Raw genomic sequence first — 12,155 nt, 5'->3', positions numbered from 1 at the left:
ATTCGGACTTGGTGCTGCCCAGTGGGCACACATTCCAGGCCGTCGTCAGGGCAGCAGTCACCACAGCATTGTATGGTCACACAGCTGGGCACCTGGGCACCACTTTCTTCTGGTGATCAGGGGCATCAAGCTGGGAGACAGGGGCCTGGGCGCCAGCCAGCTGCAGCAGTGCGGCGAGCAGCAGGCGGCGGAGTGGGGGCTCATGGTGCCCACCGGGGCCACGGTCCAGGGGCTCCCACATCGCCCTAGCCTGGCTGTGCGGGGTGCGGTGGCAGCCAGAGCGCCATGGCAGGGGCCGGGGCGTGGGGATCGGGGGCTGGGGGGGCGGCTCCTCCATGGCCCCCTCCCGAGCCCTGGGCACAGGCAGTGCAGCTTAGCGTTGCAGCAGCGGCCCTAGGAGCTGAGCGGGCGGACGGCCGGTGGTGGCGGTGGTGGTGGTAGCAGCGGTGCTGTTGGGCACGGGCGCCCCTCCCGTGGGCGGCAGGGCCGGGGGTGGTGGGTCCCCACCGGGTGGCTGGGCCATGGCACGGCTGAAGGGCTGCGAGTTCGAGTACCTTATGAAGAGGTGCTTGGTGAACATCGGGCGCAACTGGTCGCAGGGCTCGGTGGACATGAGCATGGGCCACTCGAACTTCATCTGGCGGTGCCACCTGGAGATCTTCATGCCCCGGGCGGCGGCCATGGTGTAGCTGCCCCAGAGCCTGTGCAGCCCTGGCCGTGGGTTTTTTTTCAGTGGCAGGAGAGGGGAATGGAGAGGGGTGGGAGATACAGATAAAGGGTCTTGTCTACTTAGACTGAGAATAAAAGGAAGGAAAAAGGAGGAAAGGAAGGTTTAAAATAGAGAGTGTAGAGAAAAATACAAAACCAGACCCCCCCCCTTATTAAGATAATTAGCACAATTATCAAGCACGCACACCACATCTCACTGCATTCGCTTGGACTGGTCCTTCTTTCGCTCAGACGCGCTGCACTCACCACTCTCACTTTCGGGATCCCCGAGACTCCTTGTGATTCTCCCAAAAGGCGTCCACTCGGACTGCCTCAAGGTAACGAGCTCGACCTCCTCTTCCTCTGGCACCAGGTTTCTGCCGATCGGGCTTCCTCCCCAGGGCCAAGACACTCGGACCTTAGGTGCCGGGACTTGAACCCGGACTTCCCTGCTCGGGACTCGAACCTGAGACCAGACATGGGATGGCGATTCCTGCTTTATTCTGGATTTTACAGACACGAGGGAGCCACCCTCGATTGACACTGCCCTGTCCGGAGAAAAGAAACTCTGCCCCCGTTCGTCCTTTGATCCCCAGAAGCCCCCCCACGAATCCAGGATGAGCCCCCAAAATGTTAGGGTCCGTGACTCGGTGGAACAAATGCATGAGTATGGAGATGCAAAAATCAAGCAGTTTTATTAGGCCAGGTAGCTGGGGCTGACCGTCCTTCCAAGACACGCAGGTCTGGTTGGAGCGATCGACCCCGAGGCAACTTCAGGTAGAGATTATATAGGCTCCCACATCCATTACACAAAAGCCCGCGCTTATACAACCAATAGTTTCAAAGCAAGCATTTCACAAACCAATTAAATTCAAAACAAGAAAAATGTTACAACTCCCTTCAGGTGTCTCAATCGGGGAGGGATGGGTGGTATGTGTCTGGTGTGACCCTTCCCTGTTATCTTGTGTAAGCAGATATGCCTACGTGACACGATACAGATCAGACAGGTCAGGCTCCGGGGGCTGCAGCACTTGCCTCTATCTCTGGATGCCTGTGTCTCCAGTTGAGTTAATTGGTTACAAGCAGTAAATTTAAACAAGTAAATTCAAGCAGTAAATTCAGACAAGCAGTATATTCAAACAAGCAGTAAATTCCTCTTTCCCTAACAGGTGTCAGAGCCCCCGAAACTGGAGTTACAAATGGTTGCTAGTGCCATGTGGGTGCTAGGAACAGAACCCGGGGTCCTCTACAAGAGCAGCCAGCCCTCTTAACTGCTGAGTCATCTCTCCAGCCCTAGGAGGTAATTTTTTTTTTTTTAATTTATTGAGCTTTTGTACATTTCATACAACGGTTCTTTTTTTTGGTCTTTGTGAGACTGGGTCTTCCTGTACCCAAAGCTGGCCTGGATTCGCTATGGAGACCAGGCTGGCCTTGAACTCACAGAGATCATCTGCCTCTGCCTCCTGAGTGCTGGGAGTCAGGTATGGTGGTGCATGTATAATCCCACCACTAGGGAGGGTGAAGCAGGAAGATCAAGGCCAGTCTTGAGGTAAGTAGTGAGACCCTGTCTAAAAAACAAAAACAAAGCTGGGCTTGGTAGTACTCGCATTTATCCCAGCACTCTGGAGGCAGAGGGGGGTGGATCTCTGAGTTCAAGGCCAGCCTAATTTACATAGAGAGTTCTAGGCCAGTCAGGGCTACATAGTGAGACCCTGTCTCCAAAATAATAATTAACTGCATGTGGTTAGATGCTACCATGCTGAGCAGCTCTGACCTGACACTTTACAAGTTTAACTTATGTCCACATTTTTATTACATTCATTTGTGTGTATAGGTAATGGGGAGGGGGCGGTGCCAAAATGTGTGTATGGAGGTCAGAGGATAACTTGGAGCAATCAGTTCTCTCCTTCCTCCATGTGGGACCCAGGTAGTGAGCTCAGGTTGTCAGGTTTGGCAGCAGGCACCTTTATCCACTGAGTCATCTTGCCAACCTGCTGCAAGCTTTAGAAATAGAGCTAGATACAGATAAAAAATGTGAGAAGCCAGCATATAGGTTAGGAAGTGAGTTGGAAGCAAGAGAGTAGGCAGGGCTGGAGAGCTGGGAGAGGCCCTTTCCACTACATGCAAGGTCAGAGGGGACATTCCTGTACAAGTGCAAGCCATTCCTCCTTCCCAACCCCCTTGGAAGGCTATCACCCTCCCTCACATTCCCTCTCTCATGTATCCTCATAACAATCCCTTGAGATCAGTGTAGCATTCCCATTTTATGGAAGAGGAAACTGAGGCAGCACTCTCAGTGCTGGAATTCAAATTCCATTTCTGCCAAGTCCAGGGTACATAAGGGTAGAGGATAAGCAAATGCTATTCTCATGCCCTCAGCACCCAAGGGGCAGGCCCAGACTCTGCATTCTCATCAGCCCTCCAGACAGTGGACTTTTGGTCCTTGCAGCTAATGAGGTAGGACTACAGTATGGTGATGGGGTGTATTACAAAAGGGGTGGACAGGGATTCCTCTGTGATTGGAGAGGAAGTCTTTCCAGCGGAGGAGTTTATGGGGAAGATTAGCAGCCTGAGGGCAGGGAATGAGAAAGCCCAGAGACTTCACTTGGTTTGTGACTTCTGGAGAAGTGCCTCACCCTATAGTTCAGGCTGACCTCAAACCTGTGGCAGTCCTACCTAAGCCTCCCTGGTGCTGAGATTACAAGCAAGAGCTACCATTCCCAGCTTCCAAGGGTTTTAACACAATGTTCAATATCATCTTCTCAGGTCTATAGCTTAGTGGTAGAGGGCTTGCCTGGTATGCAGAAAGCCCTCGGTTCCATCCCCAGCAGCACAAAAATAGCTCATAAGGGACTGGGATGATGACTCAACAGTTAAGAGCGCTTGTTGCTTTTCCTGAGGACCCAGCTTTCGGTTACAGCACCCACATCAAGCAACTCACAACCACCTGTAACTACAGCTCCAGAGGATTAACATCCTTGTCTAGCACCTTGGGGGCACTAGCGGCATACACCCACACACACACACACACACACACACACACACACACACACACGACATACACACCCAGAAACATACATACATATCCATAAGTAAAAATAAAAGTAAATCTTAAAAAGTAACTGAACAGAGGGAGACCCTGTCTCTAAAAAGACCAAAAAAAAAAAAAAAAAAAAAAAAAAAAAAGTAGCCAAACAAATAATAAACTAGTTCCCCATAAAGAGCCCCGTGCTAGGAATCCAGAAATGTAACTTCTTGTCCTCTGTAATTGTGAAATACCCAACCCTAAGTGACACACGTACAATGGAACCTCTGCACCTAAGACTCATGGAACATAGTAGAACAAGGGGTAGAGAGAATACTAATGCATCTCTCAACTCTCATCAGTGAAGCTTCCTCATGACACAGAGGGCGATGAACCCAGGATTCAGGGACCATTACAGAAGTCAGGGTAGAAAGATTGTAAGAGTCAGGGGAGGAGGTGCATGACCATATGGAAATAGAATCTTATAGACTACTGGGACCTTGCTCATATGAACTTACAGCAATGGTGACAACATCCACAAGACCCATGCAAATTCAAGATAATAAAAACCTAGCATAGGGACGGGCATGGTGGTGCACACCTTTAATCCAGAGGCAGAGGCAAGGGGATCTCTGAGTTCAAGGCCAGCCTGGTCTACATAGTGAGTTCCAGGTCAGCTGGAGCTACAGGGAGACCCTCTCTCTCGAAAAAAAAAAAAAAAAAAAAAAAAAAGACACCAAAACACCTAGCATAGAACTGTAGAACTGTGGAAAAGGGTAGCAGGCCCCAATATTAGCCAAAGAACTACTGGGCAGCTGATTACTACACTACTGGGTGAGGAAGAGCTGATCTTCTTTAAGGGAGTGATTCTAGATAGGCTGACTAGACCCCAGTGGATGAACTTGCACTGAGGAATGTCAGCAGACACTAACTTGACTAGATAGGCCTTACCTTGAATGACAGAATACATGAAATCCAGTAGGGGGGCTATGGGAAGGTGCCAAGAGGAGGGGAGTATAAAGAGGACTAAGATGTTATGTATGAAATAAACAAAAATTCAATTAAAAATATTTTTAAAAAAGAAATATTAAATTTCAGTCTTTCTGTCAAACAAGGAACTCAAATCATTTAGCTAACTTTTAAATTTTTGTTTATTTATTTATTTGTTTGTTTTGTATGTATGTATGAGTGTTTTGCCTGCATGTATGTAAGTGCACCCATGTCTTGCAGTGTTGTTGGAGGCCAGAACAGGGTTTCAGATCCCCTGGAACGGGTGTTATGAATGGTTGTTAGCCACCATGTGGGTGCTGGGAACTGAGTCCACAGCCTCAGTAAGAGCAGCCAATGCTATTAACCACTAAGTCATCTCTCCAGTCCGAGGAACTCAAATCTTTTAATCCTCTCACACACACCTTGCAAAACTTTGGTTTATGCAAAAGCCCTACTTCATTCCTAGAACCTGATGGCCTGGGGTGGCTGAGTCCCTTCCCCTTTTTGGTCAACCTTTCCCCCCTCTCCTTCATTTCCTCTGGGTCAATTCTTTTAAACTAGTCAACTGCAAAAGACTGTGAGGTCAGACCCCAGCCAGTGGGGAAAAGACAGTACTCTTGGATTAGAGCTAAAAAACTTCTCAAACTTTCTGGTCTCGTGTGCTTGCTCGATCCAAATGATGGAAGACACCCTTTTGCAAAAGTAAACGGTACCTTGCCCAGTTACTTTGTTTTGCTGGAATGTTTTTTTGTGTGGTAGCAGTAGGGTCCTTGAACCTCAGATTTTATTTCTAACACCACCAACTTTCTCTGGGTCTCAGTTTTTCAGTCTATGAAATGAAAATAAAAAATCTCTTCTATCCCCAGGGATTTCATTTGGCCCGAATTGCAAAAGCAAAGGAGGAAATACTTTGGAAAGTGTGAAGCCCTGAGAGGCTGTTAGCAGCTTCTTATTAGACACAGAGAGACCAAAGCCCTCCAGCCCCCTTTGGGGGCTGCGGAACTAGGACAAAGGAGTCGTGAGTACAGCACAAATAGCAGAAATGAAAGGCAACCAACAGAACAAAAAGAAAAGAAAGGGAAGTGGGAGGAGAAAGGATGGGGACTGGAAATAGGAAAAGGAAAGCAAGGAAAAGGGCTGTGAGAGCCATGGGAAAGTGCCAGTCTTGCACTGGGGAGGCAGTGAACAGGCAGAAGGGAAATAGTGACAATAATGACAACAGGCAGCAAGCATGTGCAAATGCTCTGCAATGGAGGCCTGCTTCCTCTTCTGTTTGCAGTGCTGAGGCTCAAACCCAGGATCTCAAGCATAGCAGATAAGAGTCCCAATAACCATATAATTCTGTTCATATTTATATGACACCTTTTCCCCAAAGCTTTCCCTACCCCTCACAACTAGTTTCAAAGATTTTCATCAGTTGTTCTCCCTAGAACATGATAGGTAACTATAAAAATAGTATGCATGTAATATGCATTTTCTGGACTAGTGTGCAGTTCTGTGGTACAGCTTGCCTAGCGTGTTAACAGGTGTTGGGTTACAACCCCAGCACCACAAAAACAAAACAAAAAAACTATACACAATACATAATTTCTGGTCCTGTGACACATTTCCATTTTGGTCATTAATCTTCAGGTTTCTTTTTTTATAGTTTTTTAAAAATATTTTATTTATTATTTTTATTTTATGAGTGTATTGCCTGCATGTAGGTGAGTGCACCTGTGCCGTGCAATGCCTTGGAGGTCAGAAGAGGGTTTTGGATTCCCCTGGAACTGGAGCTAAGGATGGTTTGTAGCCACCATGTGGGTGCTGGGAACTGAACCTGGGTCCTCTGCAAGAGCAGTCAGTGCTCTTAACCGCTGAGCCAGGTTTCTTTTTTTTAAGTGTGTGTGTGTGTATGTGTGTGTGTGTGTGTGTGTGTGTGTGTATACGTATACGTATACATAGGCCGTAGCCACAATGTGAAGTCAGAGGACCACTTCTGGAAATGTGTTCTCTCCTTCATTCATGTGGGTTGTGGGGACTGAAAATCAGGTGTCAGGCTCAGTGGCAAGTACCTTTACCCAATGAGGCAGCTCACCAGCCCCAAATAATTTTCTGTTTATTCAAATCGTCAAATTGTAACTTGCAACACTAGATGAAGTAACCATTTTACAGTCATGGCTTGATAATCCCTGAGAGGCCCATTTGCCACTATGAGCAAGGTAAGGGGCAGATGAGGGCAGCAGTAGATGAGCACAGGGGCTGATAGTTTCAAAGAGTGGGTTGGCTCCAGGGCCTGACATCTTCCTGCTGTATTCTGCACCACTTTTTTGGATATGTGTATGGTACCTTTCTGCCAGAAAGTCAGGGAATGGTCTGAGATTGTGGTCCTCTCTGGCCTCAGACAGGCACTGTGCTTCTTCAACATCAGGAAAGGTATGCACAAGCTAGACATAATTCATGATGCTTTCAGCTTAGGTTGATAAAACATGACCATCCCAATCTATACCCTAAAGAAGTCTCCTCAAAAGAATAGCCTTTGAGTTAAGCCTGGAAGAGTGGTTAATTATTTGCTATGCAGAGAAGAGGGGTTAGCAGTCCAGACAGAAGGGACAGGCTGGTGGGGGTCAGGAGGCTAGATATCCTGGACTATTGGTGCAGTATCTGGACTAAAGGGGGCACAAGAGAGAGGCAGGAGAACACAGATGGGCTGGAAACTAGCATGCACACATGCATTTATGCCTGCCATGCAGCTTTGAAGGCCACCTTCCTTTCTATCTCCCCTCCCTGAGAGGCCAACATATCCTGGCTGGCAAATGTGAATGTCTAATCTCCTTGACCATCATGATTGGTCTATGGAGGGGCATAAGACTCAAGTCTATCCAGCAAAAGCTTTCCCTAGAATTCTAACTAAAGTCACCAGAAAAAAAGACAACTTATCTTCTGATATTGTGGGCACCAAGGACCACAGAAGCCTAGAACTATCAGGGTCCCTATTTTTATCCTCACAGAGACAATCTAGAACAGCTCTAATTCACATCAACCCAGGAGCTAGGGGACCAAAACCAGGTGGGTTGGGCTGAAGCCATTGCAAATTTCTTTCTCTTCTCTTGCCTTTTTTTTTTTCGGTCTTTTTGAGACAGGGTCTCCCTGTAGCCCCAGCTGCCCTGGAACTCACTATGTAGACCAGGCTGGCTTTGAACTCACAGAGATTCGCCTGCCTCTGCCTCCCAAGTGCTGGGATTAAAGGCATGTGCCACCATGCCCGGCCCCCTTTTCTTTTATTGAAGGGTGTAGGTGGGAGTCAGATGCAGGTGATGCTAGGGATGGAACCCAAAGCCATGCACACAATAGTGCTATACCATTGACTTATACCTCCAGTCCTATAGATTTATTTTCCTTCTTTCTTTCAAGTTTTTATTACCATATATTAACATGCTAATAATATCAATATATTAATATGCTAATAATATATTCATAATAATGGGTCACATTATGACATTTTCATATATGTATATAATGCATTTTTCTCATATTTTCCTCCTATTGCCTTGTCCACTCCCAATCTTCTTCCTCTTCCCAACTAGTTCCCATTCCACTTTATTTTGCATGTGTATGTGTGTGATGTATAGGTATGTGTGCATGCATGTTTGCGTGTTTTGGGGCACATGAATGTTTTCAGTTGTGCATGCTCATGTGTGGACTTGTGTGTAGAGGAAAGGCCGACATGAGGTGTCTTTCTCTATCATTCTCCTTATATGTTAAGGCAAGGTCTCACACTTGAACCCAGAGCTTGCTGATTTATCTAGACTAGGTAACCAGCTTGCTCTGGGGAATCCCTTCTCTCTACCTCCCAAACACCAGGGTTACACGCAGGCCACCATGCCCACCTAGTATTTACATGGGAGCTGGGGATCCAAACTCTAGTCCTCATACCTGTGCAGCAAGCACTTTACACACTGAGTCATCTCCCAGCCCCTCTTTCTACTTTTGTCGTTGTGTGTGTTTGTGTGTCTCAATGAGTTTCATCAGGGTTTCCTACAGGAGAATGGGCACCTTACCAATGGCTGCACCATTGAAGAAAGTATCTCTCTTGCCCCTAGCAACAATTAAGTGCCTGTGGATTCTCAGGGAGGGGTGCAGCCCCCGAACTCAGCCCTCAATCCCGGAGATTTCCTTCTTTTTTCCTCCTTTTTCTTTTAATTTTTATTTATTTATTTACTTATTTATTTGAGACAGGGTCTCCCTGTAGCTCCAGCTGGCCTAGAACTCACTATGTAGACCAGGCTAACTTCAATCTCACAGAGATCTACCTGTCTCTGTCTCCCAAGTGCTGGAATTAAAGGCATGTGCTACCACACACAGCCCCCTATTTCATTTTTTAAATTTTTATTTTTTAATTTTTTTAATGTGTGTAAGTATTTTGCCTTCGTGTATACAGATAGGTGTACCCATGTCTCACAATACCCACAGAGGTCAGAAGAGGATGTCTGATCTTCTGGAATTTGAGTTACAGACAGTTGTCAGATGCCGTGTGGGTGCTGGGAACCAAATCTAGATCTTCTGCAAGAGTAGTCAGTGATCTTAACCATTGAGCCATCTCTCCAGCCCCACACCCTTTTTTCTTTTTCAGTCTCTCTATGTAGCCCTAGCTGGCCTAGAACTCAGTATGTAGACCAGGTTGCCCTTGACCTCACAGAGATCCTCCAGCCTTCTGCCTCCTGAGTACTGGGACTAATGGCATGGGCCACCACATTCAGCCTCCTGTAGATTTCTTAAAGTCTACATCTCAAAGTTTTCTGTTGGGAAAAACTGCCAGTCTTTCCTTCGGATTTTTTCTTGTCTTCTTTTTCTTTCATTTATGCATTCACTCTTTCCATCTTTTCCTTTCTCTTAGTTCTTTATTTCTTTATATATGTGACGAAGTTTTGTTTGTTTTTTTTTTAATCAATCTTGAAAATATATAATATGCAGGCATACTTTTTTTTTTTTTTAATCTTTTTGAGACATGGTCTCCCTGTTGCCCTAGCTGGCCTGGAACTCATTATGTAGACCAGGCTGACCTTGAACTCTCAGAGATCTGCCTGCTTCTGCCTCTCAAATGCTGGGATTAAAGGTGTGCACCACCACACCCAGCTGCAGGCATACTCTTTCCCGTGCAATCCAGGCTGGTCCCAAATTCATGATCATCCTACCTCAGTCTTTCAAGTCCTAGGATAAATAGGTCTGAGACACTATAATAATTTATGCATACATTCTTCAAGTATCTGGACAATACTCTGAAACTGTCAGGATCTCAAGGTGTGGTGGTGCATACCTATCCTGTAATTCTAGCACTGGGGAGGCTGAGGCAGGAGGATATCTGTGAGTTTCTCTGTGAATTTGAGGCCAGCCTGGTATAATGATCTCCAGGCCATCCAGGTCTGCATAGTGAGACCCTGTCACAAATGAACAAAACAAAACAAAAACTATCAACGTCACAAAACACAAGAATGTCTAAGAAACTGCCACCACTGGAGGAGACTAAGAGAGAGTGGCATTTGCAGTGGGTGGGTCCTAGCACTGAAAACAGACACTGATGGTAGGATCCCGATAATCTCTGTGTTTGGGGGAGTAGTACCCCACAAAAACTAAAACTAACACCTTAGTTTTGACAAATGGACACTAGTGGGCTGGAGTGGGGCTCAGTGGTGAAAACTTGCCTGGGATGCTTGAGGCCCAGGGTTGATCTCTAGTACTGCAGAGCAAAAGGACACTGTAAGGTCACTGGGGGAGACAGAAGGGTAGAGGGTGTTCCCTGTGCTGTTTGTGACTTCTCTGTAAATATATATAAAATCATTACAGCCCTAGCTGGCTTGGAACTCACTTTGTAGACCAGGCTGGCCTTGAACTCACAGAGGTCTGGCTACCTCTGCCTCCTGAGTGGTGTGACTAAAGGCATGCGCCACCATGCCCGGCCTCAAACTAAAGACTTGCCGCGAACTCACACAGGTGTGTGTCCCCCTGCCCCCCCAGAGGTGTGTCTCAAGACACGCGCCCCCCCGCCCGCCCTCACACTAAAGACTTTTAAAACACACACACACACACACACACACACACACACACACACACACACACACACACAAACACACGGCACCAAACAGCAGCTGTGGCTTCAGCTAACTGCGGAGGCTGAAGCAAGAGGATGCTTAAGCCCAGGAGTTTTGGGCCAACTTAGGCTACATAGTGAGATCCTATCTCAAAACAACACATGCACAGAAAATATTTCCAATAGTGCATCAGAATGTAAGTGAGCAAGCTTCCTTCTGCAGCTTTTCTCCTAGAAGTACTATGTGACTCTAGGAGAGCTAGAGAGCCTCTCTCTCTCTCTTCCCCCTCTCATTTTGTTTGTTTCAGTGCTGAGACTTGAACCCAGGGCTTCACATAAGCTAAACCATAGTCAGTTTGTATAAACATCATAGCATCATCTTACACAAGCTAAGAGGGCTGTGAGACTATGATGTCATCTGGTGCTATCATCTCATGAGACCATGGTCATATATTCAGCATGTGACTGGTGGAATCCCCTACTTAGGGCCTTATTCTTATGCATAATTGGACATGCATATGATTAAAATCAGATACATGATGGGAAGGTACAGGCTCAGTAGGAAAAATGAAGAAAAAGAGAACCTCCCAAACTACATCCCTTAGCAACCAAACTCTTCCTTCTCTTGAGCACCTGAGTTATTACTCAGGAATCCCTGAGTAATAACTGGGATCCTGAGTGTCTTCACTCAAGTGGTCTGCAATCAATCTTGATGGGGTTTCTCTTTTCATCTCTACTATCCCTTTGGTCTAAATAAAGCCATCTTGCTACTTTTGTAAATCTGTGTGAGTCTTTATTTTCAATTCTTTGGATAAGAGGTCAAGAACCTGAAAACACCTGGCCCTGACCCCTACCAGTAATGGGAGGAAGAGGATAAGGATGAGGAGAAGGGGGGTGGGGGAGGAGGGGAGGAGGAGGAGGAAGAAATGGAGAAGAGCAACTCCATAGTCTAGTCTCTAGGTTCCTGCTAGACAAGCAGTTACATTGGGCTCTCAGACCCAAAGTAGGATTTGTGCTAGCCACCAAAGACAGCACTAGGGCTTGTGTGCTCTCAGCCAACCTCCTAGCCACATGGGCATCCTCTGTTGGAATAATTGTGGCATCTATCCACTCTTTGTCACCAAAGCAATGTTATCTTCAAGAATTTCCCGTTGAGTTTCATTTCTAAAGTCATAGAGTTTGCTTGGAGTGGTGGCCTTTCCAAGAATTGCCTGTGATTCTCTGGGCTACTCCATTTCTGTCCACAAATATCTCTCTCTCTCTCTCTCTCTCTCTCTCTCTCTCTCTCTCTCTCTCTCTCTCTCTCTCTCCCATTTGCTATATAGCATCTATCTCTGTTGCTCCCTATCACAGCTCCTCATTTTG

The sequence above is a fragment of the Nannospalax galili genome, unplaced genomic scaffold, assembly GCF_000622305.1.
Source record: "Nannospalax galili isolate Female #2095 unplaced genomic scaffold, S.galili_v1.0 scaffold530, whole genome shotgun sequence".
Taxonomy (NCBI): Eukaryota; Metazoa; Chordata; class Mammalia; order Rodentia; family Spalacidae; genus Nannospalax; species Nannospalax galili.
The sequence above is the reverse complement of the archived record's forward strand: the minus strand, read 5'-3'. Positions refer to the sequence as shown.